The sequence below is a fragment of the Cyanistes caeruleus genome, unplaced genomic scaffold (assembly GCF_971803275.1).
Source record: "Cyanistes caeruleus unplaced genomic scaffold, bCyaCae1.hap1.1 HAP1_SCAFFOLD_11, whole genome shotgun sequence".
Taxonomy (NCBI): domain Eukaryota; kingdom Metazoa; phylum Chordata; class Aves; order Passeriformes; family Paridae; genus Cyanistes; species Cyanistes caeruleus.
Window position 1 is genome coordinate 581,707 of NW_028255883.1, and position 22,122 is coordinate 603,828.

Here is a 22,122-nt window from a genome sequence, read left to right on the forward strand (position 1 = left end):
GGGACACCAGAGCAGTGTGAGCCCCAAAGTTCCACTCTCTGAGACAGCAGTGCAGCCACAGCCCAAAATTGCTCCTGTCTGTGAAACGACAGCAATTTTAGGCCCAGGATTACCCTGTTGGAAACCCCATAGCAGTTAGAGCCCAACTTTAGCCCTCTCTGTGACACCAGAGCAGTGAGGGCCCAAATTTCCTCTTCTCTGGGACACCACAACAATGTCAGAGCCACTGTTACCCTACCTGTGACATCATAGCAGTGTGAGCTCCAACGTGCTCCTCTCCATGACAGCACAGCAATGACAGGCCCAGTGTTTCCCTCTCTCAGACACCACAGCAGTGACAGCTCCAATATTCCCGTCTCCGTGACACCACAGCAGGGACAGCCAAAAAGTTGCCCTCTCTGTGAAACCAGAGAGGTGACAGCCAAAATTGCCTCCTCTCTGTCAAACCACACCAATGTCAGGCCCAGTGTTCCACTCTCTGACACCAGAGCAGCGACAACACCGCTGTTTCTCTCTCTGTGACACCACAGCAGTGAGAGCCCCAAAGTTCCGCTCTCAGTGACAGCAGTGCACTCCGAGTCCCAGGATTCCCCTGTCTGTAACATCACAGCTCTAACTACCTCCATTTCACTCTCTCGCTGAAACCACAGCAGTGACAGCCCGACTCTTCCCCTCTCTGTGAAATCACAGTAATGACAGCCCCAAATTGCCTCCTCTCTGTTACACCACAGCAATGTCAGGCCCAGTGTTCCACTGTCTAGGACACCATAGAAGTGTGAGCTCCAATTTAATCCTCTCTGGGACACCACAACAATGACAGACCCACTGTTACGCCCTCACTGATACAACAGCAGTGAGAGGCAAATTTCCCCCTCTCTGTGACACCAGAGCAGGGAGAGGCCTAATTTCCTCCTCTCTGTGACAACACAGCAATATCAGAACCAGTGTTACCCTATCTGTGACATCATAGCAGTGTGAGCTCCAAAGTGCTCCTCTCCGTGACACCACAGCAATGACAGGCCCAAATTTCCTCTTCTCCGTCACACCACAACAACAGTGACAGCACCTATTTCTTCATCTCTTCCACCACAGAAGTGAGAGCCCCAAAGTTCCACTCGCTGTGACCGCAGTACAGTCACACACCAAATTTCCTCCTTTCTCTGACTCCACGGCAGTGACAGCCCCACTCTTCCATTCCCTGTGACACCAGGGCAGTGACATGCCCAATTTCCTCCTCTCCACGACTCCAGAACAGGGAGAGCTCCAGTTTTCCTCTCTCTCTGTGACAACACAGCAGTGACAGCTCCAATGTTCCCGTCTCTGGGACACCAGAGCAGTATGAGCCCCAAAGTTCCACTCTCTGAGACAGCAGTGCAGCCACAGCCCAAAATTGCTCCTGTCTGTGAAAGGACAGCAATTTTAGGCCCAGGATTACCCTGTTGGAGACACCATAGTAGTTAGAGCCCAACTTTAGCCCTCTCTGTGACACCAGAACAGTGAGGGCCCAAATTTCCTCTTCTCTGAGACACAATAACAATGTCAGAGCCACTGTTACCCTACCTGTGACATCATAGCAGTGTGAGCTCCAACGTGCTCCTCTCCATGACAGCACAGCAATGACAGGCCCAGTGTTTCCCTCTCTCAGACACCACAGCAGTGACAGCTCCAATATTCCCGTCTCCGTGACACCAGAGCAGGGACAGCCAAAAAGTTGCCTTCCCTGTGAAACCAGAGAGGTGACAGCCAAAATTGCCTCCTCTCCGGGAAACCACACCAATGTCAGGCCCAGTGTTCCACTCTCTGACACCACAGCAGCGACAACACCGCTGTTTCTCTCTCTGGGACACCACAGCAGTGAGAGCCCCAAAGTTCCGCTCTCGGTGACAGCAGTGCACTCCGAGTCCCAGTATTCCCCTGTCTGTAACATCACAGCTCTAACTACCTCCATTTCACTCTCTCGCTGAAACCACAGCAGTGACAGCCCGACTCTTCCCCTCTCTGTGAAATCACAGTAATGACAGCCCCAAATTGCCTCCTCTCTGTTACACCACACCAATGTCAGGCCCAGTGTTCCACTGTCTAGGACACCATAGAAGTGTGAGCTCCAATTTAATCCTCTCTGGGACACCACAACAATGACAGCCCCAGTGTTATGCCCTCACTGATACAACAGCAGTGAGAGCCCAAATTTCCCCCTCTCTGTGACACCAGAGCAGGGAGAGGCCTAATTTCCTCCTCTCTGTGACAACACAGCAATATCAGAACCAGTGTTACCCTATCTGTGACTTCATAGCAGTGTGAGCTCCAAAGTGCTCTTCTCCGTGACACCACAGCAATGACAGGCCCAAATTTCCTCTTCTCCCTCACATCGCAACAGCAGTGACAGCACCTATTTCTTCATCTCTTCCACCACAGAAGTGAGAGCCCCAAAGTTCCACTCGCTGTGACCGCAGTGCAGTCACACACCAAATTTCCTCCTTTCTCTGACTCCACGGCAGTGACAGCCCCACTCTTCCATTCCCTGTGACACCAGGGCAGTGACATGCCCAATTTCCTCCTCTCCACGACTCCAGAACAGGGAGAGCTCCAGTGTTCCTCTCTCTCTGTGACAACACAGCAGTGACAGCTCCAATGTCCCCGTCTCTGGGACACCAGAGCAGTGTGAGCCCCAAAGTTCCACTCTCTGGGACAGCAGTGCAGCCACAGCCCAAAATTGCTCCTCTCTGTGAAACGACAGCAATTTTAGGCCCAGGATTACCCTGTTGGAGACACCATAGCAGTTAGAGCCCAACTTTAGCCCTCTCTGTGACACCAGAGCAGTGAGGGCCCAAATTTCCCCTTCTCTGGGACACCACAGCAATGTCAGAGCCACTGTTACCCTACCTGTGACATCATAGCAGTGTGAGCTCCAACGTGCTCCTCTCCATGACAGCACAGCAATGACAGGCCCAGTGTTTCCCTCTCTGAGACACCACAGCGGTGACAGCTCCAATATTCCCGTCTCCGTGGCACCACAGCAGGGACAGCCAAAAGTTGCCCTCTCTGTGAAACCAGAGAGGTGACAGCCAAAATTGCCTTCACTCTGTGAAACCACACCAATGTCAGGCTCAGTGTTCCACTCTCTGGGACACCACAGCAGCGACAACACCGCTGTTTCTCTCTCTGTGACACCACAGCAGTGAGAGCCCCAAAGTTCCGCTCTCGGTGACAGCAGTGCACTCCGAGTCCCAGGATTCCCCTGTCTGTAACATCACAGCTCTAAGTATCTCCATTTCACTCTCTCGCTGAAACCACAACAGTGACAGCCCAACTCTTCCCCTCACTGTGAAATCAGAGTAATGACAGCCCCAAATTGCCTCCTCTCTGTTACACCACAGCAATGTCAGGCCCAGTGTTCCTCTGTCTAGGACACCATAGAAGTGTGAGCTCCAATTTAATCCTCACTGGGACACCACAACAATGACAGCCCCAGTGTTATGCCCTCACTGATACAACAGCAGTGAGAGCCCAAATTTCCCCCTCTCTGTGACACCAGAGCAGGGAGAGGCCTAATTTCCTCCTCTCTGTGACAACACAGCAATATCAGAGCCAGTGTTACCCTATCTGTGACATCATAGCAGTGTGAGCTCCAAAGTGCTCCTCTCTGTGACACCACAGCAATGACAGGCCCAAATTTCCTCTTCTCCGTCACACCACAACAGCAGTGACAGCACCTATTTCTTCATCTCTTCCAGCACAGAAGTGAGAGCCCCAAAGTTCCACTCGCTGTGACCGCAGTGCAGTCACACACCAAATTTCCTCCTTTCTCTGACCCCACGGCAGTGACAGCCCCACTCTTCCATTCCCTGTGACACCAGGGCAGTGACATGCCCAATTTCCTCCTCTCCACAACTCCAGAGCAGGGAGAGCTCCAGTGTTCCTCTCTCTGTGACAACACAGCAGTGACAGCTCCAATGTTCCCGTCTCTGGGACACCAGAGCATTGTGAGCCCCAAAGTTCCACTCTCTGGGACAGCAGTGCAGCCACAGCCCAAAATTGCTCCTCTCTGTGAAACGACAGCAATTTTAGGCCCAGGATTACCCTGTTGGAGACACCATAGCAGTCACAGCCCAACTTTCCCCCTCTCTGTGACACCAGAGCAGTGAGGGCCCAAATTTCCTCTTCTCTGGGACACCACAGCAATGTCAGAGCCACTGTTACCCTACCTGTGACATCACAGCAGTGTGACCTCCAACATTCTCCTCTCCATGACAGCACAGCAATGACAGGCCCAGTGTTTCCCTCTCTCAGACACCACAACAGTGACAGCTCCAATATTCCCGTCTCCGTGACACCACAGCAGGGACAGCCAAAAGTTGCCCTCTCTGTGAAACCAGAGAGGTGACAGCCAAAATTGCCTTCACTCTGTGAAACCACACCAATGTCAGGCTCAGTGTTCCACTCTCTGGGACACCACAGCAGCGACAACACCGCTGTTTCTCTCTCTGTGACACCACAGCAGTGAGAGCCCCAAAGTTCCGCTCTCGGTGACAGCAGTGCACTCCGAGTCCCAGTATTCCCCTGTCTGTAACATCACAGCTCTAACTACCTCCATTTCACTCTCTCGCTGAAACCACAGCAGTGACAGCCCGACTCTTCCCTTCTCTGTGAAATCACAGTAATGACAGCCCCAAATTGCCTCCTCTCTGTTACACCACAGCAATGTCAGGCCCAGAGTTCCTCTGTCTAGGACACCATAGAAGTGTGAGCTCCAATTTAATCCTCACTGGGACACCACAACAATGACAGCTCCAGTGTTATGCCCTCACTGATACAACAGCAGTGAGAGCCCAAATTTCCCCCTCTCTGTGACAACACAGCAGGGAGAGGCCTAATTTCCTCCTCTCTGTGACACCACAGCAATATCAGAGCCAGTGTTACCCTATCTGTGACATCATAGCAGTGTGAGCTCCAAAGTGCTCCTCTCCGTGACACCACAGCAATGAGAGGCCCAAATTTCCTCTTCTCCGTCACACCACAACAGCAGTGACAGCACCTATTTCTTCATCTCTTCCAGCACAGAAGTGAGAGCCCCAAAGTTCCACTCGCTGTGACCGCAGTGCGGTCACACACCAAATTTTCTCCTTTCTCTGACTCCACGGCAGTGACAGCCCCACTCTTCCATTCCCTGTGACACCAGGGCAGTGACATGCCCAATTTCCTCCTCTCCGTGACTCCAGAACAGGGAGAGCTCCAGTGTTCCTCTCTCTCTGTGACAACACAGCAGCGACAGCTCCAATGTTCCCGTCTCTGGGACACCAGAGCAGTGTGAGCCCCAAAGTTCCACTCTCTGGGACAGCAGTGCAGCCACAGCCCAAAATTGCTCCTGTCTGTGAAACGACAGCAATTTTAGGCCCAGGATTACCCTGTTGGAGACACCATAGCAGTCACAGCCCAACTTTCCCCCTCTCTGTGACACCAGAGCAGTGAGGGCCCAAATTTCCTCTTCTCTGGGACACCACAGCAATGTCAGAGCCACTGTTACACTACCTGTGACATCATAGCAGTGTGAGCTCCAACGTGCTCCTCTCCATGACAGCACAGCAATGACAGGCCCAGTGTTTCCCTCTCTCAGACACCACAGAAGTTACAGCTCTAATATTCCCGTCTCTGTGACACCAGAGCAGAGACAGCCAAAAGTTGCCCTCTCTGTGAAACCAGAGAGGTGACAGCCAAAATTGCCTCCTCTCTGTGAAACCACACCAATGTCAGGCCCAGTATTCCACTCTCTGACACCACAGCAGCGACAACACCACTGTTTCTCTCTCTTTGACACCACATCAGTGAGAGCCCCAAAGTTCCGCTCTCGGTGACAGCAGTGCGCTCCGAGTCCCAGTATTCCCCTGTCTGTAACATCACAGCTCTAACTATCTCCATTTCACTCTCTCGCTGAAACCACAACAGTGACAGCCCGACTGTTCCCTTCTCTGTGAAATCACAGTAATGACAGCCCCAAATTGCCTCCTCTCTGTTACACCACAGCAATGTCAGGCCCAGTGTTCCACTGTCTAGGACACCATAGAAGTGTGAGCTCCAATTTAATCCTCTCTGGGTCACCACAACAATGACAGCCCCAGTGTTATGCCCTCACTGATACAACAGCAGTGAGAGCCCAAATTTCCCCCTCTCTGTGACACCAGAGCAGGGAGAGGCCTAATTTCCTCCTCTCTGTGACAACACAGCCATATCAGAGCCAGTGTTACCCTATCTGTGACATCATAGTAGTGTGAGTTCCAAAGTGCTCCTCTCCGTGACACCACAGCAATGACAGGCCCAAATTTCCTCTTCTCCGTCACACCACAACAGCAGTGACAGCACCTATTTCTTCATCTCTTCCAGCACAGAAGTGAGAGCCCCAAAGTTCCACTCGCTGTGACCGCAGTGCAGTCACACACCAAATTTCCTCCTTTCTCTGACCCCACGGCAGTGACAGCCCCACTCTTCCATTCCCTGTGACACCAGGGCAGTGACATGCCCAATTTCCTCCTCTCCACAACTCCAGAGCAGGGAGAGCTCCAGTGTTCCTCTCTCTCTGTGACAACACAGCAGCGACAGCTCCAATGTTCCCGTCTCTGGGACACCAGAGCAGTGTGAGCCCCAAAGTTCCACTCTCTGGGACAGCAGTGCAGCCACAGCCCAAAATTGCTCCTGTCTGTGAAACGACAGCAATTTTAGGCCCAGGATTACCCTGTTGGAGACACCATAGCAGTCACAGCCCAACTTTCCCCCTCTCTGTGACACCAGAGCAGTGAGGGCCCAAATTTCCTCTTCTCTGGGACACCACAGCAATGTCAGAGCCACTGTTACACTACCTGTGACATCATAGCAGTGTGAGCTCCAACGTGCTCCTCTCCATGACAGCACAGCAATGACAGGCCCAGTGTTTCCCTCTCTCAGACACCACAGAAGTTACAGCTCTAATATTCCCGTCTCTGTGACACCAGAGCAGAGACAGCCAAAAGTTGCCCTCTCTGTGAAACCAGAGAGGTGACAGCCAAAATTGCCTCCTCTCTGTGAAACCACACCAATGTCAGGCCCAGTATTCCACTCTCTGACACCACAGCAGCGACAACACCACTGTTTCTCTCTCTTTGACACCACAGCAGTGAGAGCCCCAAAGTTCCGCTCTCGGTGACAGCAGTGCGCTCCGAGTCCCAGTATTCCCCTGTCTGTAACATCACAGCTCTAACTATCTCCATTTCACTCTCTCGCTGAAACCACAACAGTGACAGCCCGACTGTTCCCTTCTCTGTGAAATCACAGTAATGACAGCCCCAAATTGCCTCCTCTCTGTTACACCACAGCAATGTCAGGCCCAGTGTTCCACTGTCTAGGACACCATAGAAGTGTGAGCTCCAATTTAATCCTCTCTGGGTCACCACAACAATGACAGCCCCAGTGTTATGCCCTCACTGATACAACAGCAGTGAGAGCCCAAATTTCCCCCTCTCTGTGACACCAGAGCAGGGAGAGGCCTAATTTCCTCCTCTCTGTGACAACACAGCCATATCAGAGCCAGTGTTACCCTATCTGTGACATCATAGTAGTGTGAGTTCCAAAGTGCTCCTCTCTGTGACACCACAGCAATGACAGGCCCAAATTTCCTCTTCTCCGTCACACCACAACAGCAGTGACAGCACCTATTTCTTCATCTCTTCCAGCACAGAAGTGAGAGCCCCAAAGTTCCACTCGCTGTGACCGCAGTGCAGTCACACACCAAATTTCCTCCTTTCTCTGACCCCACGGCAGTGACAGCCCCACTCTTCCATTCCCTGTGACACCAGGGCAGTGACATGCCCAATTTCCTCCTCTCCACAACTCCAGAGCAGGGAGAGCTCCAGTGTTCCTCTCTCTGTGACAACACAGCAGTGACAGCTCCAATGTTCCCGTCTCTGGGACACCAGAGCATTGTGAGCCCCAAAGTTCCACTCTCTGGGACAGCAGTGCAGCCACAGCCCAAAATTGCTCCTCTCTGTGAAACGACAGCAATTTTAGGCCCAGGATTACCCTGTTGGAGACACCATAGCAGTCACAGCCCAACTTTCCCCCTCTCTGTGACACCAGAGCAGTGAGGGCCCAAATTTCCTCTTCTCTGGGACACCACAGCAATGTCAGAGCCACTGTTACCCTACCTGTGACATCACAGCAGTGTGACCTCCAACATTCTCCTCTCCATGACAGCACAGCAATGACAGGCCCAGTGTTTCCCTCTCTCAGACACCACAACAGTGACAGCTCCAATATTCCCGTCTCCGTGACACCACAGCAGGGACAGCCAAAAGTTGCCCTCTCTGTGAAACCAGAGAGGTGACAGCCAAAATTGCCTTCACTCTGTGAAACCACACCAATGTCAGGCTCAGTGTTCCACTCTCTGGGACACCACAGCAGCGACAACACCGCTGTTTCTCTCTCTGTGACAGCACAGCAGTGAGAGCCCCAAAGTTCCGCTCTCGGTGACAGCAGTGCACTCCGAGTCCCAGTATTCCCCTGTCTGTAACATCACAGCTCTAACTACCTCCATTTCACTCTCTCGCTGAAACCACAGCAGTGACAGCCCAACTCTTCCCCTCACTGTGAAATCAGAGTAATGACAGCCCCAAATTGCCTCCTCTCTGTTACACCATAGCAATGTCAGGCCCGGAGTTCCTCTGTCTAGGACACCATAGAAGTGTGAGCTCCAATTTAATCCTCTCTGGGTCACCACAACAATGACAGCTCCAATGTTACGCCCTCACTGATACAACAGCAGTGAGAGCCCAAATTTCCCCCTCTCTGTGACACCAGAGCAGGGAGAGGCCTAATTTCCTCCTCTCTGTGACACCACAGCAATATCAGAGCCAGTGTTACCCTATCTGTGACATCATAGCAGTGTGAGCTCCAAAGTGCTCCTCTCCGTGACACCACAGCAATGAGAGGCCCAAATTTCCTCTTCTCCGTCACACCACAACAGCAGTGACAGCACCTATTTCTTCATCTCTTCCAGCACAGAAGTGAGAGCCCCAAAGTTCCACTCGCTGTGACCGCAGTGCGGTCACACACCAAATTTTCTCCTTTCTCTGACTCCACGGCAGTGACAGCCCCACTCTTCCATTCCCTGTGACACCAGGGCAGTGACATGCCCAATTTCCTCCTCTCCACGACTCCAGAACAGGGAGAGCTCCAGTGTTCCTCTATCTCTGTGACAACACAGCAGCGACAGCTCCAATGTTCCCGTCTCTGGGACACCAGAGCAGTGTGAGCCCCAAAGTTCCACTCTCTGGGACAGCAGTGCAGCCACAGCCCAAAATTGCTCCTGTCTGTGAAACGACAGCAATTTTAGGCCCAGGATTACCCTGTTGGAGACACCATAGCAGTCACAGCCCAACTTTCCCCCTCTCTGTGACACCAGAGCAGTGAGGGCCCAAATTTCCTCTTCTCTGGGACACCACAGCAATGTCAGAGCCACTGTTACACTACCTGTGACATCATAGCAGTGTGAGCTCCAACGTGCTCCTCTCCATGACAGCACAGCAATGACAGGCCCAGTGTTTCCCTCTCTCAGACACCACAGAAGTTACAGCTCTAATATTCCCGTCTCTGTGACACCAGAGCAGGGACAGCCAAAAGTTGCCCTCTCTGTGAAACCAGAGAGGTGACAGCCAAAATTGCCTCCTCTCTGTGAAACCACACCAATGTCAGGCCCAGTATTCCACTCTCTGACACCACAGCAGCGACAACACCACTGTTTCTCTCTCTTTGACACCACATCAGTGAGAGCCCCAAAGTTCCGCTCTCGGTGACAGCAGTGCGCTCCGAGTCCCAGTATTCCCCTGTCTGTAACATCACAGCTCTAACTACCTCCATTTCACTCTCTCGCTGAAACCACAACAGTGACAGCCCGACTGTTCCCTTCTCTGTGAAATCACAGTAATGACAGCCCCAAATTGCCTCCTCTCTGTTACACCACAGCAATGTCAGGCCCAGTGTTCCACTGTCTAGGACACCATAGAAGTGTGAGCTCCAATTTAATCCTCTCTGGGTCACCACAACAATGACAGCCCCAGTGTTATGCCCTCACTGATACAACAGCAGTGAGAGCCCAAATTTCCCCCTCTCTGTGACACCAGAGCAGGGAGAGGCCTAATTTCCTCCTCTCTGTGACAACACAGCCATATCAGAGCCAGTGTTACCCTATCTGTGACATCATAGTAGTGTGAGTTCCAAAGTGCTCCTCTCTGTGACACCACAGCAATGACAGGCCCAAATTTCCTCTTCTCCGTCACACCACAACAGCAGTGACAGCACCTATTTCTTCATCTCTTCCAGCACAGAAGTGAGAGCCCCAAAGTTCCACTCGCTGTGACCGCAGTGCAGTCACACACCAAATTTCCTCCTTTCTCTGACCCCACGGCAGTGACAGCCCCACTCTTCCATTCCCTGTGACACCAGGGCAGTGACATGCCCAATTTCCTCCTCTCCACAACTCCAGAGCAGGGAGAGCTCCAGTGTTCCTCTCTCTGTGACAACACAGCAGTGACAGCTCCAATGTTCCCGTCTCTGGGACACCAGAGCATTGTGAGCCCCAAAGTTCCACTCTCTGGGACAGCAGTGCAGCCACAGCCCAAAATTGCTCCTCTCTGTGAAACGACAGCAATTTTAGGCCCAGGATTACCCTGTTGGAGACACCATAGCAGTCACAGCCCAACTTTCCCCCTCTCTGTGACACCAGAGCAGTGAGGGCCCAAATTTCCTCTTCTCTGGGACACCACAGCAATGTCAGAGCCACTGTTACCCTACCTGTGACATCACAGCAGTGTGACCTCCAACATTCTCCTCTCCATGACAGCACAGCAATGACAGGCCCAGTGTTTCCCTCTCTCAGACACCACAACAGTGACAGCTCCAATATTCCCGTCTCCGTGACACCACAGCAGGGACAGCCAAAAGTTGCCCTCTCTGTGAAACCAGAGAGGTGACAGCCAAAATTGCCTTCACTCTGTGAAACCACACCAATGTCAGGCTCAGTGTTCCACTCTCTGGGACACCACAGCAGCGACAACACCGCTGTTTCTCTCTCTGTGACAGCACAGCAGTGAGAGCCCCAAAGTTCCGCTCTCGGTGACAGCAGTGCACTCCGAGTCCCAGTATTCCCCTGTCTGTAACATCACAGCTCTAACTACCTCCATTTCACTCTCTCGCTGAAACCACAGCAGTGACAGCCCAACTCTTCCCCTCACTGTGAAATCAGAGTAATGACAGCCCCAAATTGCCTCCTCTCTGTTACACCATAGCAATGTCAGGCCCGGAGTTCCTCTGTCTAGGACACCATAGAAGTGTGAGCTCCAATTTAATCCTCTCTGGGTCACCACAACAATGACAGCTCCAATGTTACGCCCTCACTGATACAACAGCAGTGAGAGCCCAAATTTCCCCCTCTCTGTGACACCAGAGCAGGGAGAGGCCTAATTTCCTCCTCTCTGTGACACCACAGCAATATCAGAGCCAGTGTTACCCTATCTGTGACATCATAGCAGTGTGAGCTCCAAAGTGCTCCTCTCTGTGACACCACAGCTATGACAGGCCCAAATTTCCTCTTCTCCGTCACACCACAACAGCAGTGACAGCACCTATTTCTTCATCTCTTCCACCACAGAAGTGAGAGCCCCAAAGTTCCACTCGCTGTGACCGCAGTGCAGTCACACACCAAATTTTCTCCTTTCTCTGACTCCACGGCAGTGACAGCCCCACTCTTCCATTCCCTGTGACACCAGGGCAGTGACATGCCCAATTTCCTCCTCCTCTGTGACTCCAGAACAGGGAGAGCTCCAGTGTTCCTCTCTCTGTGACAACACAGCAGTGACAGCTCCAATGTTCTCGTCTCTGGGACACCAGAGTAGTGTGAGCCCCAAAGTTCCACTCTCTGGGACAGCAGTGCAGCCACAGCCCAAAATTGCTCCTGTCTGTGAAACGACAGCAATTTTAGGCCCAGGATTACCCTGTTGGAGACACCATAGCAGTCACAGCCCAACTTTACCCCTCTCTGTGACACCAGAGCAGTGAGGGCCCAAATTTCCTCTTCTCTGGGACACCACAGCAATGTCAGAGCCACTGTTACCCTACCTGTGACATCACAGCAGTGTGAGCTCCAACATTCTCCTCTCCATGACAGCACAGCAATGACAGGCCCAGTGTTTCCCTCTCTCAGACACCACAGCAGTGACAGCTCCAATATTCCGGTCTCTGGGACACCACAGCAGGGACAGCCAAAAGTTGCCCTCTCTGTGAAACCAGAGAGGTGACAGCCAAAATTGCCTTCACTCTGTGAAACCACACCAATGTCAGGCTCAGTGTTCCACTCTCTGGGACACCACAGCAGCGACAACACCGCTGTTTCTCTCTCTGTGACACCACAGCAGTGAGAGCCCCAAAGTTCCGCTCTCGGTGACAGCAGTGCACTCCGAGTCCCAGGATTCCCCTGTCTGTAACATCACAGCTCTAACTACCTCCATTTCACTCTCTCGCTGAAACCACAACAGTGACAGCCCAACTCTTCCCCTCCCTGTGAAATCAGAGTAATGACAGCCCCAAATTGCCTCCTCTCTGTTACACCACAGCAATGTCAGGCCCAGAGTTCCTCTGTCTAGGACACCATAGAAGTGTGAGCTCCAGTTTAATCCTCTCTGGGTCACCACAACAATGACAGCTCCAGTCTTACGCCCTCACTGATACAACAGCAGTGAGAGCCCAAATTTCCCCCTCTATGTGACACCAGAGCAGGGAGAGGCCTAATTTCCTCCTCTCTGTGACACCACAGCAATATCAGAGCCAGTGTTACCCTATCTGTGACATCATAGCAGTGTGAGCTCCAAAGTGCTCCACTCTGTGACACCACAGCAATGACAGGCCCAAATTTCCTCTTCTCCCTCACACCACAACAGCAGTGACAGCACCTATTTCTTCATCTCTTCCAGCACAGAAGTGAGAGCCCCAAAGTTCCACTCGCTGTGACCGCAGTGCAGTTTTTAAGAATAATATGTTACAGTTGCTGTTTGTAAACTCCTTACTTACCTTGTACCCCTGTCCCAGGATATTGTTAAGAATAATATGTTACAGTTGCTGTTTGTAAACTCCTTACTTACCTTGTACCCCTGTCCCAGGTTTACTTACCTTGTACCCCTGTCGCAAATTGCTGTACCCCATATTTTTGTTCCTTGTTCAGCCAGGCCCTGCCCCCTCTCCCAAGTTGCTGTACCCTGCGTTTCTTGTTCTGTGTTCAGCCAGGCACTGCCCCCACTGCTCCTAGACTCCCACATGCCAACACTGTATCCCTTTCCCGAGTTGCTGCACCGTCCTGAGGAGGAAGATGACATACTGACTTTTATGCAAACAAGAGAGACCAGAGACTTATGGGATGCACCCAGACTGGAAAAGACCCCAAAACAACGAGCCATGCAAAAGGGAAGGAATAGAACCAGCACCATCTAACAAGGAAGACCCAGAGGAGTCCCCTGACTTCTTTCCAGAGGCTGACGTAACCTCGAGGAGACTCGACTGGGATGACAGCCTAGACTACGAGCCCTAAAGAAGGAGTCTTCCGGGGGACTCCCTTGAGGAAGGAAGGCCCAGCTCTGCCCTAGTGACAGAGCTGCACGGATCCTCCTCTTCTGCGGTGTCCAGTGGGAGCAGTGGCGGTGTGCGCAACCCCTCGGGCCCCCACCCCAGAGCTGTGCTGCTTAATAAAGGCCTTTTAAAAAGGAGCTGGTCTCCTGGCCCGTTTATCACAGCTTGGGGGCTCGTCCGGGATAGCCACGCCCTGAAGAGGACCAGGGACAGGACGGCCGCCCACCCTATTGGGCCTCCGGGGGACAGCTGGCTATACCGGACCCAGAAGAACAGCCTGGGATCGACATCGCAGAAGAGCGCCGGATTGGGTAAGCCACCGGTGGCGGGAGTAGGAGGCGAGTGAGTGGATGTGTGAGTGAGACGGGGGCTGGCAGCCCAGACCCCCGGGGCGAGTGCGGACTGCCCAGTACCGCGGTTCCAGACTCCCGCGAGGGGGCCGGCCGGGAACGGCAGGAAGCGAAAGAGGCTCACTTGGGCCCAGAGAAACGAGTGAGGCGTCTCCTGGGGATAAAAGCTCCCCCTCTGAGTGCGCAGAGGGTACCTAAGAGAGTGAGTGGCGCACATAGGGGTAGGCCCCTCTACTGAAAAGGGCTAAACGGCCTAGGCTGCTCCGGGCGTGTGGAAGGCCTAGGTGAGTGAGAGTCACACGCAGGCAATCTAGGTAACTCCCGGGGTGGTGTGTGGGGGTGCCTAGGTTCAGTGTGAGTGAACACACCCCCCCCACTTGGGTACTCAGACGACCTGACCGGGGAATTGGAATTGGGGGTCCCCAGGCCCTACCGGCACCAGGCGGTCAGCGAAGGGCCCTCGCTTCCCAGGGTCTGTGACACAGGACGTGCTGAAAGGCTCTAGTTGTCGCGGCTCAGTCTCGGCTCAGGGGGTTCCTGAGAAGGGAGGTCGTCAACCTGCTGCCGGAGAGCACAGGGGCAGGTAGTCTGCGCGGGCGGGCGAGGCAGCTAGAGTAATACACTCACGCATCCCTTAGCCGAAGCCATTCCCTGGTGGGCGGAGCGGCTAGGAGGCAAGGGGGAATTCTCCCACCACTCACTTACAGTCAGCCCTCGCGCAGAAGCTATTCTCACTGGGGAAGGGGGATAGTCAGGAAGCGGAGGGGCAGGGGGTTCCGGGGTGAGCCCTGCTGACCAAATCTTGTGGACGGCACTGAGACAGGGACGGGGGAAGGTCCCAGGAGCGTCTAGTGCTAGGGTCCCCTCAACGTCGACCCAGGAGTGCTCATAGTCTTCGCTGGCAAGGGGGTCAGGGAGGCGAGGCGCGAGGGGAACGGGATTGGGGTGTAGGGAGGGGCAAGCGGAACCTGCAAGCCCCGCTGGGACCTAACCCCCGGGGCAAGCGGAGACTGCAAGCCCCAGAAAATTCAAAGTGTGAGTGGAAGGCCGGCCGAGTGTAAGAAAGGGTGTGGATTCTTGTGTGAGAAGATTGAGTGTATTCCCTAGTGTGAAAGGAGAGAGTAAGTTCCTAGAGTGTGAGTTTTTGTTGAGGTTTGAAAGGTCAGTTGTCTGTCATTAGAAATTTTTAGTTTGAGTAGGAGCACCTTTATAAAGTTTAGTTTAAGTAAGAGCCAGTTTTAAGTTGGTTAGAAGTTGTGTTGTCTGTCAGTTCCAGTTTTATTCAGGAAAAGGCACCGTAAGTTTTAAGTGAAGGTCCAGAGATAGGAGGAGCAATGGGACAGTGTTTAAGTAAGAGAGTAGGTCCCAAGGGGAATGAAGAGGCCACCAGAACCATTCCCCCCGATAGCCCACTAGGGCAAATGTTAAATTGCTGGGATGCACAAGAGGCCACCAAGGGCCTAGACCGGATCAAGATGATCCATTACTGTATAGAGGTCTGGCCCAAACTAGAGATACAAGGACAGTGGCCTTGGTATGGTACTAAAGATCCTTGGATGTGCTCCCAACTGTACCAGTATCTGAAAACCAGAAGAGGCTCAAGTCCAGAAGAGATCAGTTATGCAGCCTTGTGGCTGAAACAAAGAGCAGACAGAGAGATGGTGACAGTATGTAAGTTGAAGGAAGAGAAGGGGGAAGGGAAAGAAAGTAAGAAGCAAGAAAAAGAAGCTAGCGAAACAGGTAGTAAATGGGACCCCCTAGATCATCTACCCCCTCCTCCTACATACCCAACAGCACCCCAGACTTCTTCACCCAATTCCCCGACCTTTTCCCCTTCTGCATCACTCCCACAAAACCCTTGTACACCCAATTCAAACCCTTTCTGCCCAAACCAATCCCCTTCCACATCTTCAGCTTCCTCTACTATCCCGATACCCTTTTCCTCAACCCCACCACCGTTGGTGGCCCCAGTCCTTTCTAATCTACTTCCTACCTCCCCCTTACCTCCAGAAACCCCTACATCAGACCAAGTTTCTTCTCCCTCGCCTAGTACTGTCCCTTTGCCCCCTCCCAACTGGGAGCTGAGTACCCCCAAATTTAATACCAATCCTCCTCCTCCTAACAACCAGCAGCTCCCTAGGACTCCCACCCCTAGTCAAGAACAAGATTTTGGAGATGGACCCTACTGTCACACACGATCTAAGACAACTAAGCTCCTTCCCCTGAGAGAAGTCCCTATGGGAGGAGTAGCTGGAGGGGTAGGGTTTGTCAATGCCCCATTGACAGCTTCAGAAGTCCGGGGATTCAAGAAAGAGCTAGGGAACTTAGTTGAAGACCCAGTAGGGATAGCCAACCAGATAGACCAGTTCCTGGGTCCAAATACTTACACCTGGGGGGAGTTAAACTCTATTTTAAACATCTTATTTAACCCTGAAGAGGTAGCCATGATCCGTACTGCGGGGATACGAATCTGGGAAAGGGAGAATAGATCAGGACTCCCAGGAGAGTATAAACTCCCACAAGTAGATCCAGGGTGGGATCCTAACAGGGAGGAGGGAAGGCGGAACATGAGGGACTACAGGTCCCTAATAGTGAAGGGTATTAAGGAATCAGTTCCCCGGGGTAATAACACAAAACTAGCCTTTGATGGGACCCAGGAGAAGGACGAGACTCCAGCCACCTGGTTGAATAGGTTGAGGAGAAATTTTCAGCTGTATTCAAACATAGACCCTGACAGCCCTGAGGGCCAGGTGTTATTAAAAGTGCAGTTTGTGACTAAGTCCTGGCCTGATATCAGGAGGAAGCTTGAAAAACTAGAGGACTGGCAAGAAAAGGGGATCAATGAGCTATTAAAAGAAGCTCTAAAAGTCTACTTGAGGAGAGAAGAGGAGAAGACTAAGACAAGGACAAAGCTCATGGTGGCGGTGGCCCGGGAGATTGTTAGGGCAGACAAGGATCAGACAGATAGGAATCAACAAAGTGATGGAAAGCCAAAGTCCCAGTTTGAGGGAGATAGGAAGAAATCGGTTATGTCTCCATGGACCAACCCTAGGAACTCTCGAGTGAGTGGGAGGTGTTACTACTGTGGAGAGACTGCACATCTCAAAAGAGACTGCAAGAAATTATCCCTGGATGAGGAAATAGCTAGAGAGCAGGAGGTCATGGAGAAAATCTTAAGGGGAGAGGAAAGTCGTGATTAGGGGTGTCAGGGGCTATATGTAATAGGGGACCCAATGAAACACCGAGAAGAGCCCCTGGTAAACCTTGAGGTAGGTCCCCAGAGTGAGGAAGTAGAATTTTTAGCAGACACGGGAGCAGACCGTTCAAGTTTGAACAAGCTCCCAACTGGAATGTTTTTAAGCAACAAAGTTTGTGAAGTGTCAGGAGCTGAGGGAAAACCCTTCATGGCTCCTGTGATAAAAAATGTTGAAGTGCAAGGAAATTCTCGGCAGTGCTATGCAGACTTTGTGTACCTACCAGACTTAGAGACTAATTTGCTGGGAAGAGACTTGCAGGTACAACTGGGAGTGGGAGTAATACCAGTGAACGGAAAAATGGTGGTCCATATGATGAAGCTAACAACCAAAGATATAGAAGAGATTAACTCTGAGGTTTGGGCGGAAGAAGGGAAGTTTGGATATTTAGATATTTCCCCAATAAAGATTGAAATCCAGAAGAAAACCCCTCCTATCAGGATCAGGCAGTACCCAATGTCCCTAGAGAGCAGAAAAGGATTGGCCCCAGTTATTGATCACCTGCTGGCAGAAGGCATTTTAGAGTCATGCATGTCCCCCCATAACACCCCGATTTTGGCTGTTAAAAAAGCAGAAGGGAAGTACCGGTTAGTCCAAGACCTGAGGGAAGTGAATAAGAGGACTGTTACCAGGCACCCAGTGGTGTCGAATCCATACACCCTCCTGAGTCAAGTACCCAATGAACATGTTTGGTTCACAGTTATTGATCTAAAGGATGCATTCTGGGCATGTCCCCTAGCAGAAGAATGCCGTGATTGGTTTGCCTTTGAATGGGAATATCCTGAAAAGAAAAGAAAACAACAGCTAAGGTGGACTCGGTTGCCTCAAGGCTTTACAGAGTCTCCGAACCTTTTTGGGCAAGCGTTAGAAGAATTACTGAGCCAATTTGATTCCGAAGGTGACATCCAAATTTTACAATATGTTGATGATCTCTTGATATCAGGGGAAGATCAAGACAGGGTAAGAAAAACCAGTGTGCGGCTATTAAACTTCTTGGGGACCAAGGGGTTAAGGGTGTCCCGGAATAAATTACAGTTTGTAGAGCCCAAAGTCATTTACTTGGGACACATAATAAGACAGGGCAGTAAGGAACTGAGCCCAGAGAGAGTATCAGGCATTCTAGCCATACCTGCACCAAAAACAAAGAGAGACATAAGAAAACTCTTAGGCCTTTTTGGATATTGCAAACTATGGATAGAACAATATACCCAGAGCGTCAAGTTTCTTTATGAAAAGCTGGTTGATTGTGAACCCATAAAGTGGACAGCTGAAGATGAAGCGCAATTAAATCAGCTAAAGGTTAAGCTGTCCACAGCACCAGTTTTAAGCCTGCCTGACCTAAAGAAAGAATTTGATTTGTTTGTCAACTCTGAAGAAGGGACTGCATATGAGATTCTGACCCAGGAATGGGGAGGATGTCGTAAGCCCATAGCCTATCTATCCAGACTGCTGGACCCAGTAGCTCGTGGGTGGCCCACCTGCGTGCAATCAATAGCTGTTGCTGCCATTTTAATAGAAGAGGCCCAAAAGCTAACCCTACAGGGTAAGATCAGAGTCCACACGCCACATGATTTAAAAACAATCTTGAGCCAAAAGGCTCAGCAGTGGCTGACAGATGCCAGGATATTAAAATATGAAGTCATCCTAATGGATACTAGCAATTTGGAGCTAGTAACCTCCAAGGGCCTGAACCCGGCACAATTTTTGTCAGGGGAGCCTCTGCCTGAATTAGAACATGACTGCTTAGAGTTGGTAAATCTCCAAATCAAAGTGAGGGAGGATCTGGGAGATGTACCCCTGCCCTATGGGAAGGTACTATTTACTGATGGTTCATCCAGGGTGGTGGAGGGGAAAAGATATTCAGGGTATGCAGTGGTCATAGAGGTAGGGGAAGGAAAACTAGAGGTCCTAGAAAAAGGGAGACTACCCCCCAGTTGGTCAGCTCAGTGCTGTGAGGTTCATGCTCTAAAGAGGGGTCTGGACTTGCTAGAGAGAGAAAAAGGAACCATCTATACAGATTCAAAGTATGCCTTTGGGATAGTCCATACCTTTGGTAAGATCTGGGAGGAGAGAGGCTACCTGAACTCCAAAGGGAAGAACCTGGCACATGAAGGGCTGATTAAATCAGTATTAGAGTCCTTGACCAAACCCACAGAGATTGCAGTGGTCCACATGAAGGGGCATCAGAAGGGAGACTCCTTAGAAAGCAGAGGGAACCGACTTGCTGACCAAGCAGCTAAAGAAGTGGCCTTAGATCCAAAGGAATCAGTAAAAGTTTTTAAACTGGATGAGGTAGTAACTGAAGAGGACGGAAAGAAGGAACCAATATTTACCAAGAAAGAGTGGGAAGTAATAAAAAAATTAGAACTGTCTCAAGGGGAACAAGGGGAATAGTTAACCTCAGATGGGCGAAAGTTTCTGAACAAGGCCTTAGCCTGGAAAATATTAAATGAGATACATGAACTGACTCATTGGGGAACCCAAGGGTTGTGTGATCATTTTCTGAGAGAAAACCTATACTTGGGAGCAACATCTAGCAAAGGCCACCTGGTTAGTCAATACCAGAGATTCCACCAACCGAGCAGGTCCTGCCCAGTCTGAGTCTTTACATGTAGTAGACGGAGACAAAGTCCCAGTAGTACATGTCAGAGGTCTGCTAGGGAAGACAGTTTGGGTCAATTCTACCTCGGGCACAGACAAACCCATTTGTGGGGTTGTCTTTGCTCAAGGACCAGGTTGTACATGGAAGATAATGCAGAGAGATGGAACAACACGATGTGTACCTCAGGGAGAACTGATCATTGGGTAAAAGGTTACTGCCATTGCCTGTACCTTACACCACGCAGACATGAAACAGAAGGAAATGTGTAAGTGTTGAAGGTATGAGCAGGTGAAAGATGGTGTATTGAGTAAGTAAAATGAGAGAGTGGGGAATCCTGCAGATCTCCAGTGTGGGGGGGGTCTGGATTCAGTAGCTTGTTGTGGGACTTGACAGGGGCATGATGGATATACTGCTTGTATTTTTTGGGTAAAACGGAGGGGAAGTTTCTATGTATGTAAATGTGTGCAGAGTTAGAGTGTTAGTTTTAGCAGTAAGTCAACAATATGGGGATAAGGGGTGGAAAGTCCTGGGTTGATTATGATGTTAAATTGTATCCCATTTGTCCACCTAACTCAGACACAGGTTCTGTATTCTTAAAATTCCATCTGAGAGTAAAAGTGAGTGGAAAAGAAGCACCAAGTCTGTTATCAGACTGTATTTGCTCCCCCCTGCATCGGGAGTTTTGACTACAGCACAGACAGACAACAAGACACAAATCGCCTTGGCTTCCCAACTAGCCGGAGCAGAGAGGTCTTCCTGGACTGTTTTCTTTACCTTTTTCTGAAACGAATCGAACTTGCTCTGGACTGGGGACTCGGGGGAGCACCGGGAGCACCCCTGGACTACCGGGAGCCCAGCCTGGGCAGCGGCATTTTCCAGCGCCAGAGAGACTGATAACAGAGCGAACACCCCCAGGAAAGAGACCCTCTGAAGTTTGTCATCTCTTCTGAAGGGTGAGAGGTTTTGTAATTTGATATCATTCATTTTTGTGCTGGGTAGTGCTGTGCCTGTGAAATGAACAGGTTTTTTTTCCACTTCTCTCAGAGAAATCTCTTCCCGAACCGGTTGGGGGGTGGGGGAAAAGAGCCACGTGGGTTTGCTTCCCGGGGGGAGCCCCCCCTGGAAGTTTTCTCCCAAATTTGCCCTAAACCAGGATAAAGAGGCAGACAGAAATAGACTGAGAGAGAAAGAATATAAACAAAGACTGCAGACCTCTGCTGAGTGAGTTGGTTTAAGTGGGAGTGTTTTTAAAGTTCTTGTGGTTGTTGCTGTTAAATATTTTGATGTTAGCAAAGTTGGTTGAATGAAACCCCCCCCCCCCCCATTAACTTCTCCCACAGAACATTCTCCAAAAAGGCAACTAAATTAAAGAAGGTGGGAGAAGAAGGACCATACCATCTCTCCTGATTTCCATCTCTCCTGATCCCCCAAAAAAAACCTAAGAGGCAAGACCGGGTGAGGCTAACAGGGAAGATGAGCCATGAAGCTCCCTAGAACAAAACTAGCTCATACCGGACTCTTAGGTGGACTGATGTTGGTCCAGCTGGTGAGCCTTGGGATAGGGGACAGTGGAGAAGCATGTACAAAGTGCTACTATCCCCTATATGATGGAGAGGATCTAGGATCACTGATGAGGGTCCACACAAACATCAATCCCACCTGTTTTGATCACACCAAATTGGAAACCTGTCAGGAGGAAGGAAAGACATATTGGATTACTAGAAATACTGCCTCATTTAGGCAACGTCTGCTTGGAGAATGCCCTGTAGGAGAATCCTGGCTCTGCTTTGAACAGGAGGGACTGAATGATGTAATAAAAGAAAAACAATTGAAGATAAAGAAAGGTGATCTGGATGAAACACGAGGTAAGAACCTATTCATTGACCTGATGGAGAGAATCAGCAGAGAGTTAAACTTAACCAATTGTTGGGTATGTGGGAACACCCAGATGTCAGATATTTGGCCCTGGGAAGGGATCAGCTTGGCACCTTTAGACATTCTAAGGTGGAAAATAACTGAGCAGAAACCCCAGACAGGGAACAGGGGACGAGAACAATGGGATCTGAAAACAAGAGTGATTGGGGAAGAATGCATTAAAAGGACAGGAAAAAGATACAAAACCCCTGTGGGAAAAATGGCCTGCAAAAGATACCTGACGGTGAAAGACTCAGGTAGCAGGTGGATCCCCCAAGAACCAAACAGGTATTGGGCCACTGGGAGAAAGGAAAGGGGGTGTATTTATCATGAGGGGTACAAACTGTATGAGTGCGCAGAAAAA

At 50.9% G+C, this 22,122-nt stretch overlaps 1 long non-coding RNA gene across 1 annotated transcript in view; it reads left to right on the top strand.

Annotated features, from left to right (window-relative positions):
- Positions 1–22,122, top strand: part of LOC147647286 (uncharacterized) — a 245,522-nt gene extending 223,400 nt beyond the window's left edge. The window contains exon 2 of the long non-coding RNA XR_015281625.1: positions 13,741–22,122. This is a non-coding gene — a long non-coding RNA (uncharacterized LOC147647286). The remainder of the gene's footprint in view (positions 1–13,740) is intronic.